Raw genomic sequence first — 13,115 nt, 5'->3', positions numbered from 1 at the left:
AGATTTAAATTGTGTAGTAGTCACATTACAGAAGTTAATAAAGTGAAATTTACTTTAAGAATGTGTTTTATTGACCCTAATACATCATTTCTACATGTGATAATATTAGAATATTGATAATGAGATAATGCGCATTTTATCCATACTAAGCCCTAAAATCTGGTGTCTTTTAGGTTCACAGCACACCCCCGGTGTGGCCAGCTGGGCGCTACTGCACTTGACTGCCCCGGCTGGGGTCCACAGAGGCTCCGCATCCCCGTAAGGAATGACTATGTTTTCCTGATGGCAGAGGTGCCCATGTGGGGCTTCCCTGTCTGTTTACCTGCTAACGCAGCCCTTCTGATTCTAAGTTCTCAGTAACTAGGGCTTTTGCTCAATTCTGGGCTCCACCTCTTCTTGGTCCCATGACCTTGGACCAGTGACTTCAAGGTCGTGGGAAGATTCAATGAGATGATGCCAGTAAAGCCTTTAGTGCTGTGCTGTGCCTGTCACTCAGCAAATGGTGGCCTCAGTGTGTTGTTTTTGTTCCTCTGCTGTCTCGCAGGGCACTGACTTAGCCCCGTAAGCCTGCTTCTTTAGCTGCCCACCCTCAGCACCATCCTCTGCTGGTCGAACTGGTGGACAGCAGGGGCTGGCGTGTGGGCGTGGTCTCACCACCAGGCACAACAAGCTAACCTCACAGCCCCGGCTTGATCTGTCACCAGCTTTACCCCAAGACCTGCCCTTTACTGCGCACCTGCTTGTATTCACTAACCGCTGTCTTGTACTCACTGACCGCTGTCTTTTTATCTTTCCTTATGCTCTTCCCCCTGGCTTACCTCTGGCCAATGAAACCCGAAACCATCCCTTAGGTGATGGTGCCAGCCCTGCCAAGACCTACCGCCAGCCCAGACCACTCAGAATCTTTGAGCTAACCTGTGAATGGTGCCTCATTATGATCATTATTATAATGACCTTTACCTCATTACAATACTAAAATCTCTACCCCAGGAGGAGCCTTGGCCTCACTCACATAAAGTGCAATGTGTATCTAGGCATGCTTCCTCTGGGCACATGGGTGACACCCCCCCCACATTTAATGTCAAGGCTTCTCCAGCGAAACATTCATCCTAACCCTACACAAAAGGTGCCTACTCACCCTCTCTTAGGGAGTCATGGCTTTGGAAGCTATTCCATGTGGTCCTCATATTTGCCCCAAATAAAGTTTTTTCTTTGTGCAACAATTCGTCTGGTATAGTTTCCTTGACACACCAAAGAGTGAACTCACGTTGGTTTGGTTACAGAATCACACCTGGGCCCAGCAGGTTTGGATCACACCTGAGTCCAGCTGATGTGGATCACACCCAGACCCAGCAGGCACGGATCACACCCGAGCCAGGAACCACGGATCACACCCGGACCCAGCAGACACAGATCACACCCAGACCCAGCAGCCAAGGATCACTCCCGGACCCAGGAGCCATGGATCACTCCCGGACCCAGCAGACATGGATCACGCCCAGACCCAGCAGCCATGGATCACACCTGAGCCAGGAGCCACGGATCACACCTGGACCCAGCAGCCACGGATCACTCCCGGACCCAGCAGCCACGGATCACACCCGGGCCCAGGAGCCACGGATCACTCCCGGACCCAGCAGACACAGAGCCTGCTGGGCCGAGCAGACGGGCTTCTAGCCTCAGGCCTGATTCTGACTGTGGCAAACCCCTGTGTTAGCGACAGCTCCTCCAGGCGTCTACTTCTAGCCTGGAAAATAGGAAGGTAGAACGAAGTGACCTTTGAAAACCACTTCCCGTGCAAACATACGGTGGACGTGACAGCATTCATACAGCACAGGAGCGACGTTTCTGGCGTGGATGATGGGCTGAAGTGTATTCAGGGCTTGGCTTTGCCTTGCATGACTAGCAACCACGGGTGAGCCTTGGTTTCCTCCTCTGTGAGAACGGTGACCACGATAACAGCTGCCTCTGGGGTTTGTGACTTCTAAATGGGAGGCTGTGAGTAATCCACTTAGCACGGTGTCCCTTGGGGGGGAGGGGCAGGGAGCAGAGCTCGGTACCCACTGTTACCACTGAATGGGCAAATGAGGGATGCCTGGTGACAGGCTCCACGTTCCCCGATGCCCCTGCCTTGGGGACTACTGGAAAATCTGAAGGCTCCAGCGAGAGTCCCGTATGACCAACCATGCCTGAAATGAGCTTTGGGTTTGTAGAGGGGTGCGGGGTGAGGGGCTATATCTACAGCCTCCCTCTGAGGCTCTGAAGGCCTCACCAGACCTCAGAGAGACACCATCAAGGCCACAGGCAACGAGCTCATCTCCGCTGCTCATCTGGGTCTGCACTGGCTTCCTTGATCCTGAGCTCGGAGCCGCATTCATTCCCTGCAGCTCCCTGGGCACTACCCACCTGTGATGCTGCAGGAATTCGGGCAGTGGTCACACTTTAGGAGAAGGTGGGCAGGGCAGCCTGGAGAACCATGGAAGGGGGTGAGGAGGGGAAGGTCTGGGAGGGTGTGGTCAGGAAAAGAATCCCTAGCTGGGGCTGAGGGGTTGCAGATGGGGACGGGGCGGCATCAGACACAAGGAAGTAAAATCCTGTAGGGGAAGAAGTGGGCGGCACTTAGTAACAGGCAGATGGGAGACAAAGCAGGGGTGTCTGCCCACCAGGTTCTTGTTAGAGCAGCTGGACCTCCCAAGCTACTCCCCTCCAGAGAACAGACACCCAGGTGGCTGCAGAGGATTAGGCCTGTCCTGGGGTGACTCAGAACCACCCCACCTGACCCGCCCACCCTCCCTCAGTGTCCAGGGCTCCCTGAGCCCCCGACCATGGCTTCTGATTTCTGCTTTGAGCCATTTACCGTCCATGGGTCACCACCTCCAGGGACCCGTCAGAGGACCGTGACTGATCCATTCAACAAACATCTCTATTGGGCCCCCTGCATGCCAGGGTCTGGGCGGGGCTCTGGGGAGCACGAGGATGGCATGGCTTCTTCTCGCACTCCGCTGGTAGGGAGTCGCTTGCTCATTCAACTTCCTCCCTCTTCCATCCAAGAAGTAGGAAGGGAACAGGACTGGACTCCACAGGCATGCATCCAGTGTGTCTGCCGCCATACTCAACAAGGCTCTGTGCCTGGGGCGGGGGCACAGCTGTGGGGTAATGCGCCATCCTCCACACCCACGCCGCCCAGCACAAGCCTCTCGGTGCTCAGAGCAGCCCAGCTTCCTCCCCACTTGAAGGCTCCCAGGAAATTGGAAAAATCAAGAAAACAGGGGCGCCTGGGTGGCTCAGTGGGTTAAGCCTCTGCCTTTGGCTCAGGTCATGATCCTGGGGTCATGAGCATCGGGCTCTCTGCTCAGCAGGGAGCCTGCTTCCCTTCCTCTCTCTCTGCCTGCCTCTCGGCCTACTTGTGATCTCTCTCTGTCAAATAAATAAATAAAATTAAAAAAAAAACCTTTATAAAAATATCAAGAAAACACTAAAAAAGAGTCACAAACATTAAGCTATCACTGCAATATTTACATTGTACACATTTACACTTTCATCAACAAACGTGTGAAATGTGATCCCCCAGGTAATCACGAAGTTTATTTTGAAAAAGCACATTCCTGCTGCAGGTGAGGCCAAGTGGACAGGAACCAAAACATAATTTGGAGGCTGCTAGTGGAGGGCTGGTCTTTCTGCCTGTCCCTGTGGCCTGATGGCTGGGAGGAATCGCTTTCAGAGACAATGTCAGGGGGCGCACTGGAGACCTTGGAGAACATGGGGCCCTGCACACACACACACGGACACACACACACACACCCGTGTGCACACATGCTCAGCCCTTGGCTGGGAGGCAGGGGGTTGCCTGATTTGAATGCTACTGGGACCACATGTGTAGATGTAGTGCTTCCATAGTTGAAGCCTCCACCTGTTGTTCTCGCCGATTCTGAAAACAGGGCATCTCTGACCGTGTTTGGGTCGGAGGAGGGAAGCTGACCTGGTGTGTGTTGCAGAGGCTTTCTGCAAAGCGGGGGTCCCGGGAGGGTCAATGACTGCTTCTTGAGGGCCCACTGTATCCACCCCTTACAAAGCCCCAAAAGTGAAGGCTGGGGCATGTGTCATTCTCACTCCATGGGATAGGGGCCAGAGGGACGCACTGGGGTTGCCAGTGGGAGGGGAGCAGCTGTTTGGAGCTGCTCTCCTTTAGGTTGGTGGACTCTGATGAACCAGGGCACCACTGGCTTGCGCTACTGGCAGGGCATGGTGGGAGGGCTGGGAGCTCAGGGTGTGGGGGTGACAGGTGGGGGCACAGCGAGCACTCATGGCACCTGTCCTGTGCGGGATGGAGGCGAAGAAGCTCAGGAAACATCCCGTTGGGGCCAGCCGTCATTAGTGTAATGACTAATGCTCTCATCACTCTGGGGCCGGGGGCGAGGGGTGGGATCTTCTTCTTCCTCTTCCTCCTCCCCATGGTCAAGATCGTCACCGCCGTCACTGTCAATTTCCCCCGTTATGCTCACCACCTCACCATCACCGTCGTCGCCGCCACCATCCCAGCCACCCCTTCATGAGCATCACCTTGCCCTCAGCCTGGGAAGCCAGTGTGAGTATCATCCCAGGGTTGCAGATGGGGCAGCGGAGGCACAGAACAAGTCAGTGGTGGAACTGGGATTTGAACCCAGTCTGTCTGGCCAGAGCCAGCATCTTTACCCAACTAAGGACAACATGACAGCGGCCACAGATGCTCACGGGATGCCCCTGTCAGGCCACGCAGGATTGTGTCTCAAGCCTCCTGCTCTCCTCCCCCTCCCCCACCCTTGCATGTCTCCTGGGGACCGCTGTCCCCTGGCCTCCTGCTGTGGGACCCTCACATCTGTGGGCTCTGGAAGTAAATCTCATCCAGTCTGTGGTTTTTACAGCCAAGACCCTGAGGTCAGAGAGGATGAGGGACTACCGGCAGTCCCACACAGAGGTAAACACTCGGGGACCTTGTGGACAAAAGGAGGTGACACGGGAAACGTGTCTCCTGGGGATATGGCAGCTTTGAAAGCCAGAACAGGGTAACGGAGGGGAGGCTGAGGCCCCGAGCCTCCACCTCTGGCAGGTCAGGGCTCTGCACGGCTGGTTCCCCAGGGCAACCCAGAGGGCAGAGAGGCAGACATGAGGAGGGGCTCGGTCACCTCCATCTATGCTCGCCCCACCACAGGCAGCCCTTCAGAGGAAGCAAGGGACTTCCCAGTTTTGCCAGAAACTCCCCCCACCCCACCCCCACCCTGCCATGAAGTTAAGGAGTTAACAGAGTTCTTGTGGTGGAAGTTGTTTTGTTTAATACTGAGATCCCTCTTGTCTGCTTGGAAAAATGAATTCTGTCAAATCTCCTGAAGCCAGCTGTCAGTGGAAGGCATCTTGGGGGTGGAGCAGATCTCTTACCCTGATGGCAGAATTCATTTGAAAGGATCCTTTAATCCAGTGTCCCTGGGAAACCTGGAGCAGAATTTTCAAGAGCCCTTGGCCCCGATCAGTTTCTTCCCACTCCTCCTGGCTGCCTCTTATCCTGGTGCCCCCCTCCCCCTCTTCCTGGTGCCCCCTCCCCTTACACCTTGAAAAAGTAACACAAAGAATCGCAGCAGGCATCATTATAGCCACTGGTTACTCACAGCTTTTGTGGAGAGAAATGATGCAGCACAGAGCCTGCCTCTCGGCCTCTGCTCAGGGACAGAGGTGCCTGCTGTCAGAGGTTCCGGCAGCTCAGAGGATCCTGCATGGGGGGGTAGGAGGGGGGCAGGGGTGTTCACTGACCTGGTATCTGTGGTCTGCGCAGCAGGGTGGAGAGGCAGGGGGCGTCTGGGAGGAAGACACGGTGTCATTCACTCTGAGGAATCTTCTCTGATCTCTGGCTCTCCACTCTGCAGCTTCCCATCCCCCACAGGCATCCGCAGGCTGGCACCTCACCGGCACTGGGGCCCAGCACTTCACAGTTTGCAAAGCAACTCCGCCTTCACTATGATCATTCATTTATTAACTGTTCTTTCCTTCTTCTCTTCCTTCATATTATTTATGCTGTGGTAATCGCTGTGCCTCGTGTCCCATGTGACACTCGGGAGCTAAAAGGACCTCCAAGACACCACCCTCACTTCTGGGATTCTCAGGTCTGAAGGGGTGGCAGGTGATGACCCTGTGTGGCAGGGGCTCCGGCAGGTACGCGTGGGGCACAGAGGAGGCACCTCCATTGGTTAAGGTGGATGGGCAGCAGGTATCAGAAAACTGAAAAACCGTCACCTAAACAACTGAGACATGAGATGTCCCCACATAATCTGTTGGCTGGAGGAAGGTGGTTGCAGCTTGGTCAGATGCTCAGAGACATCAGCAAAGACCCAGGGTCTTTTACCAGCTCCTCTTTACCATACTTGGCTGTTGGCTTTTTGTCGTTAGTGTATTGCCTCAGGGTAGCAAGAAGTCTGCCACAGCTCCAAACATCACCTCCCAGGCCAACATTCAAGTCTAGAGGAAGGGAGTAGAGTGAGGTAGAAGAAATATTTCCCAGAAGCTCTCTCTCTACCATCAGGTTTTCCCTCTTACCAGCCAGATCTGGATCACACACCCTCTCCTAAAGCCTATGTCTGGAGAAGGTGCGGGAGGGGGCCGTGCGCGCCAGGTTTGGCTTGGCTTCTCCCCTGGGCTGGAGAGGCCCACCAGGTCTCTTGCTGAAGAACAAATCCAGGGCTCTGCAGGTGAAGGAAGAAGGGGTGGGCTGCAGGGTGAGCAGCTGCCCGTGTCCACCACCTTCTCATTGGCACTGTGACAGAGCGTCCCCAGCAGGGTGGTCCCCAAACCCAGCCCTGGGGGCCAAAAGCCCTACACTGAGCCTCAGTCCTCCACAGGCTGTGTGATCTGGTCCACTGTGCAGCCTCCTCCCCTGTGCAGGTGACAACGTCGTGCACGGAGGCACCTGGTGTGAGGGGGTGTTAACACCTGTGAGCTACTGCTGCGATGAGCCCCGTCTGTAAAATGGGCCCATGCCTCCTCCGTGACAGTCCCGGGCGTGACAAGGGCTGAAGAGGAGCTCACACGGGTGATCGCTTCCTCCGTGGGCTGGGTTCCCTTCCCTCCTGCTTGTTCACTGAGTCCTCCCAGCCCCCCTGTGACGAGGGAGCTGCTTCCGTCCCCATGTTGCAGCTGAGGCTCAGGATGGTGACCCTAGGACAAGTGAGGGCAAATGGATGCCAGCTGTGGTGCTCTGACCCACTGCGGGGCCTGGCGGGAGCCGGCATGGGCAGGTGCCTAGGGGACCCCTCCTGGCCCTGGTGAGTGTCCTCAGGGTCCCAGGCTGGGGCCTGGGGTAGATTTACATTCTCACCCGGATATCTGTCCCTCCAGAGCTCCAGGGCCCCAGAACTTGTCTGAAGTGTGGGGATATTTGTCCGTGGTCCCTGTTGCTCTCCCTCTCCAAGATGATGAATAAACAATGTAATCAGTGCTGTCATTGTTCTTGATCATAATCGGCAAGTTCCACTCTTTGAGGACATAATATACACTATATAGCCTTTCAGAATGTAAGCATATGATAATGATGGCTAATAAGTTCCATATTTATAGTTTTACTGAAATAAGCAAAATCCGTTTCTAACAATCATACACCTACAGGTACATCCGTTTAAGAACTGCACATGAAGTTCCTGGCCAGCACGGGGGCCCCAAGTGTGAAACAGAACATGCCCTGCTGGGGGCGGAGGGCTTGCTGTCACCGCGGCCAGCACCTGCCCCTAAGACATGGGCTCCTCACCACCCTTCCAGCCCTCCTGGTCCTCCCAGCTTCCCAGAGAGATGGGGGTTTGGAGGGACACCAGGGAGAGACCCTACAGTTGACTTTCACAGAGGAGTAAACTGAGGTCTGTTCTCCCAACCGCAAATTTGCCTAATAGTTCTGTGCCAGGCTCTTCTAGGCATGCGGGACTCAGCCACTCTTCTGCTGGGGGCAATGGGGCAATGGCAGACAATGCCAGGTGGTGACAGGCACCGTGAGGAGACCCAGGGTGGGCTGGGGGAGATTTGAATATTGTAACATTATGTTTCAACCCTGCTCTGAATCCTCGGATTCTAATTTTCGGTGAGTGGAGACTTTTGGGGCTGAGAAACGGCCCACCCCCGGGATAGGCAGCCAGCCCCCCGCCGGAGTTTCCCCCAGGCTTCCAGTTACCCTTTCTTCGCTTCTGAATCCTGCCAAACCATGTTCAGCCACTGCCTTCTTCTCCGGACCCGCAGCTGATGTTCTGAGTGGATGGCTGTCACAGGCTGTTCTTAGTCGTGACAGTGACGATCAGATGGAGTCTCGCCAGATTTAGGACCCGCAGTGAGTCAGGTCCCTGGATCCCAGGCGGCCACCCAGGCACCACCCAGGGGCTGTGTGCCCGACGGGACACCATGGTGACAGTGATGTCTGGGGCAGTGCTGCCCTGCATCACGGCGGCCCCTGCAGGGAGCCCACCTGGGCCAGGTTCCTGGGCTGTTCATGATCCAGGCTCCCCACTTCCCTACTGACCCTCCTACTCTCTCCCCTCCCTGCTCTCAGGACAGCATCTCTCTCTGCCAGAGCCTCTCCTGAGGGTGCTGGGGTCCTGCAATTCCAAACCCCCACAGCGGAGGCCCTGTCCTTGGTAATGGTCCTGATCTAAGGCACTGCTTAGATCACAGACTTTGACCAACCCCAGTTCCCAGTCTGGGCTCTATTGCTCCCTTACTGTGAAATCTCAGGAAACTTACTTCACCTCTCTGAGCTCAGTGGGCTCACATGCGAGTTGAAGATAATAAAAGCATCTGCCTTATGGGGAGGAGGCCAGACTTAGATGTGGTAACCCTGTGATGTGCTCAGTGGAGGGTTCTGTTATTATTACTCTATGTTGTGTTGGGGCTGTGATCTCTTCTGCCCCTGGTGAGCCCCTTCTCCCGCATTTGGAAGGTGCCCCCGCCCTGGACCTCTCACCCTCGGATTCCAGGGGCCCGGGTATAGACTCAGCCTCCAGCCTTCACTCACTGTGTGACTTGGCAAGTGACTTACTCTCCACAAGCTTCATCAGTTTTCCCCTCTGTGAAATGGGCACAGTAATACCAACCACACAGGGTTACTGTGAGGATTTAATGAGGCTGCCCCAGTGGGAAGCTGATGCCTGGGCTCACATGACACGGCAGGCAGCACTTGGGGTGGGAGGTACTCTGGGCAAACCCAGGGACTCTGGTGTCTCGGATCTTCATCTGTAGCACAGGGACTGTGACAGTCCAGTGGGTAGGATACTGGGGTGACCCCATGCCTTAACAGGTGTTAGGTGTCTGGGGCAGAGGGAGCCCCCTTAATGTGTGTTAAGTGTTTCTGGTGTTTTTCCAACAATCACCAGCAGTGCTCAGCTGACAGGGAAGTGCCCCCATGCTGTTTTGGGGCACCAAGCCCCCAGCACAGGGCCTAGGCATCATAAAAGCTGACATTCAATAGAGCAAGAACTGGGACTTGGGAGCAGACTGCCCGGGTTCAAGGCTCAGCTCCACCACTTCTGAGCTGTGTGATCTTGGAAGAGTTTCTAAACTTCTCTGAGCTTCTGTATCATCAGCTGTAAAATGGTGTGAGATATAGGGTTAGTGCCTCCTTTGTAGGATTATGGAAACAATTAAGCAGATGAATGCGTGCAAAGTGTGGAGCACATTCCTGGGTACTCGGCATTAGCTGTCATCAGTCCAGGCCCCAGGGAGCGCCGGCGCTCAGCGGCCCCTGAAGATCTCCCTTCCTGCCACTGCTGCGCTGACAGCTGAGAATCCCAGGCCAGGAGACATTAAATTAAACTTTTGGAAACAAGAAGACGTATGGCTGTGCTAAACTGTGCACGGGGGACAATCCGAGAAGGAGAAGATCTGTAATAAAGGGATCCTTGGGTGGGACGAGGCTCAGTGTGCTGGAGCCAGAGATGAGGGAGAGGCGCCACAGCCCAGGGAGGGGCTGGTGTTCTCCGCAATGGCTCTCACCTTCCCCCTTAATACAGTCCTGCACGCTCGCTGGGAGGCTGGAGGCTTTTAGAAAGTACAAATGTAAAAGGGTGTGTAAATCACTGATAGCTCACCTCCTAAAGACAGTAATTTTTACTTTAGTTCTTAATTCTTTTTTTCTATTCATATACAGGTATATTTTCTTTTCCTTTTCCTTTTTTTTTTTTTTTAAGGTTTTATTATTTATTTGACAGAGAGAGTGAGAAAACACAGCAGGGGGAACAGCAGAGGCAGAGGGAGAAGCAGGCTCCCCGCTGAGCTGGGAGCCAGATGCAGGGCTCGATCCCAGGACCCTGGGATCATGACCTGAGCAGAAGGCAGATGCTTAAGCATCTGTGCCACCCAAGCATCCCTACAGGTGCATTTTCACAATCGACTTCGCCTTGGGGTGACTGTTAGGACATGTTAGGATATAATGCAGTAACAAGCAACCCCTCAAAATAACAAAGTTTAGAATAGCTTTCTGTAAGCAGATGTTGGGCAAAAATAGTATGAATTGGTAAGAACTAACCATGCTTAATATTTATGGACTGAGCAATCCTCATGTTCTGTTTGTTCAGCCTTCACGTGATACCAGATCTAGTATATGCCAGGTGCCCCCGTGCCCCGCCACCATGGTGCCTGGACCAATGCAGGGGCCTCCTGCCTGCTCCCTGCCTCCGGCTCCCTGCAGTCTCTCCCCGGCAGTGGAGGGGGGGGGCCGTGAGACGCAGGACCCAGCTGTTCCTGCCCTGCATCACACCCCCAGACCCTTGCCTCACTCCGCACAGTCCACTCTGGCAGTGGCCCCAGCTTTGCCTCTCTGCCCACCCCCACTCCTGCCCTCAACCCCTCCCCCTCCTCATACCCCTCAGGCTTCTTCTTGGCCCTGTAGCCCTCAGCACCTTCAGCCTCAAGGTTCCCCCTTGCCCTTCCCTCCATCTGGAGCTTTCTCCCCACATATGCCCTGCTCCCTGCCTCCCTTGCTTCAGGTCTTTGCCTCAGTGTCACTTGCTCTCACTGGCCTTCCCTGAGCCCCCTTTGCAACTGTGACCTCCTCTGCCACACACACACACTCTGGCACCCACCCCCACCTGCTTTCCTCCAACCCTTACCTCTATTTTCACATTCTGCAGCTCTTCTCTCATGCTTAGTGGGGCTCCTCTTTCTGGAATCAGGCCTCTCCCTGCTGCGGAGGGCGGTGCTGCCCACAGTGGGCTCTGGTGGGTGTGGACGCGGAGCGCCTGCGTGCAGGGCTGTCCTGCCTGAGATGCTGTCCCCCTGCTTCTCCCAGCAGCCTGGGAAGCGATGGCAGGTGACATGGCTGTTCTTCAGGCAGGAAGCCCTGGTGTCCACACGTGGCCTGGCTCGGGAACTGGCGGGGCTTCAGGCGGCCCAGGGGTGCCCTCGGGGCTCGGGCACTGCCAGCGTCCAGGGCTGCTCCGGCATGTAGGTGGGATGCCGTTCCGGAGTGTTCCACGGCCGTGACTGTGGAGCAGCCACGGACTCGCGGACCCTCCCGCTCATGTGCTGGGGGCATGGAATCTGCCGCTTGTCCTCTGCACCCCTCTGCTGACTCGGGGCTCTGAGCGGGTCCACTTGGGGCTGCACAGACGGGGAGACCAGGCCACCCTCTGACAGCCTGGAGCCCGTCCTCCCCTCCAGGTCGGCTCCCTCACCCCGCAGCTTCCTCTTCACCATCCTCCAGAGACCCCGCCTGTCTGCTTACCCCGGCGCCCCGCCCCCGCCCCCAGGTGTTGCTGGGTTGGAGTTTGCCGGAGCATCTCAGGGTGGACCCCGAGGGCGCCCCCTGCTGGTCCAGTTACTAGAGGCTCATGGTCCGGGGTTGATGGGGCGAGGACTGCTCTTGGTAGTGACTTTGTCCTTAGGACTGATGTCTTGTCCAGATGCACATGGGCGCATTCGCTGCTCCCTGATACTTCAGATTGCCCAAGTCAATGCCTTCAAACCCGCATGGACCACCTCCCTTAAGCATCCTTTCCCAATCTCACCAGAAGCACCAGGGCTCTGAATGCTAGAAGGGGGCGGGGTAAGTGACCTGTATGCCTCCCCTCTTCCCCTCTTCAGATCAAAGCACTTTCTACTCTCCCAAGTTCAGGCCTGGATCAGGCCTAGGGGCCCCAAAGTTCTGTGACACATTCCGGGACCCACTCCACCTTACTTATTTCTCTTTGCCTAAAGTACAATGAGCATTTTTCTGTTGCTTGCAAAGAGTCCCGACTCCGAAACCAAGGAAACCTGTTTATTTAAAAATGTGATTTTTTAAAAGCACCCTTTCTAACAATGAGTGTCTCTCTCTCTCTCTCTCTCTCTCTCTCTCTTTCTCTCCCAGAGGGCCCTCATCAAATAAGAGGAACGGGGCTTTTGCAAACCTTTGTGGAAATTAAACCTGCAATCTGGGCCCACATTCGTTTGACAAGTGATAATTAACTGCTGACAATATAATTTCAGCTTGGTCACAAACATGTTTTTCATTAAAAGTAGCCAAACACATCCCTGTGTTGGGGTGTCCGATCTCATCTTAGCTCAGCCCCTCTGCCCAGAGCAGCAGAGCTGGCCTGGAGGGTCTCTGCTCTCTGCTAGGTAAGACCTGGACCCCAGACATGACATTGGTATTTTGGACCCTGCTTACTGGACACCACAGATTTCCAGGAAATTTCCAGAAGGCGGCTCAGTCAGCTCCTCTCTCACTGTGGGAGCAACCTCTCCTCTGGGTGTCCCGGCCCCAAATGTGCCTGGAACCCCAGCAGGGACTCAGCCTGAGCCACAGCTTCAGGGAGGGAGGGGGCTCCTCTGTCTCTGCAGCCTTCGCCACACCTCGGTCCCACAGGGCACCCGGCCCATCCTCCATTTGACAGAGAGGAAACTGAGGCTTACAAAGGTGGAATCACAGGTGTTGGTGAGGATGTGAAGAAAGGGGAACCCTCCTTCCCACTGTTGGTGGGAATGCAAGCTAGTGCAGCCATTCTGGAAAACAGCATGGAGGTTCCTCAAAAAGCTGAAAATAGAGCTACCCTATGACCCAGCAATTGCACTACTGTGTATTTACCCCAAAGATACAAATGTAGTGACCTGAAGGGGCACTTGCACTCCAATGTTTATAG

General features: G+C 55.1%; 1 long non-coding RNA gene across 3 annotated transcripts; it reads right to left on the bottom strand.

The window, feature by feature from the left end:
- Nucleotides 1-5,254: 5,254 nt before the first annotated feature.
- LOC123387314 lies at nt 5,255-11,696 on the bottom strand. 3 transcript variants are annotated; one of them, XR_006601696.1, is made up of 3 exons: nt 11,106-11,696; nt 6,562-6,707; nt 5,255-6,483 (listed from the first exon to the last, which is right to left on the bottom strand). It is a non-coding gene; the product is annotated as an uncharacterized LOC123387314 (long non-coding RNA). The 3 variants fall into 3 exon arrangements; XR_006601694.1 differs by lacking the exon at nt 11,106-11,696 and having other exon boundaries at nt 5,255-5,413; nt 5,640-6,483; nt 6,562-10,164; XR_006601695.1 differs by lacking the exon at nt 11,106-11,696 and having other exon boundaries at nt 5,255-5,413; nt 5,782-6,483; nt 6,562-10,164.
- Between the last annotated feature and the right edge of the window lie 1,419 nt (nt 11,697-13,115).

The sequence above is a fragment of the Mustela putorius genome, unplaced genomic scaffold, assembly GCF_011764305.1.
Source record: "Mustela putorius furo isolate JIRA1106 unplaced genomic scaffold, ASM1176430v1.1 tig00003853_pilon_pilon_pilon, whole genome shotgun sequence".
Classification (NCBI taxonomy): domain Eukaryota; kingdom Metazoa; phylum Chordata; class Mammalia; order Carnivora; family Mustelidae; genus Mustela; species Mustela putorius.
The sequence above is the reverse complement of the archived record's forward strand: the minus strand, read 5'-3'. Positions and strand labels throughout refer to the sequence as shown.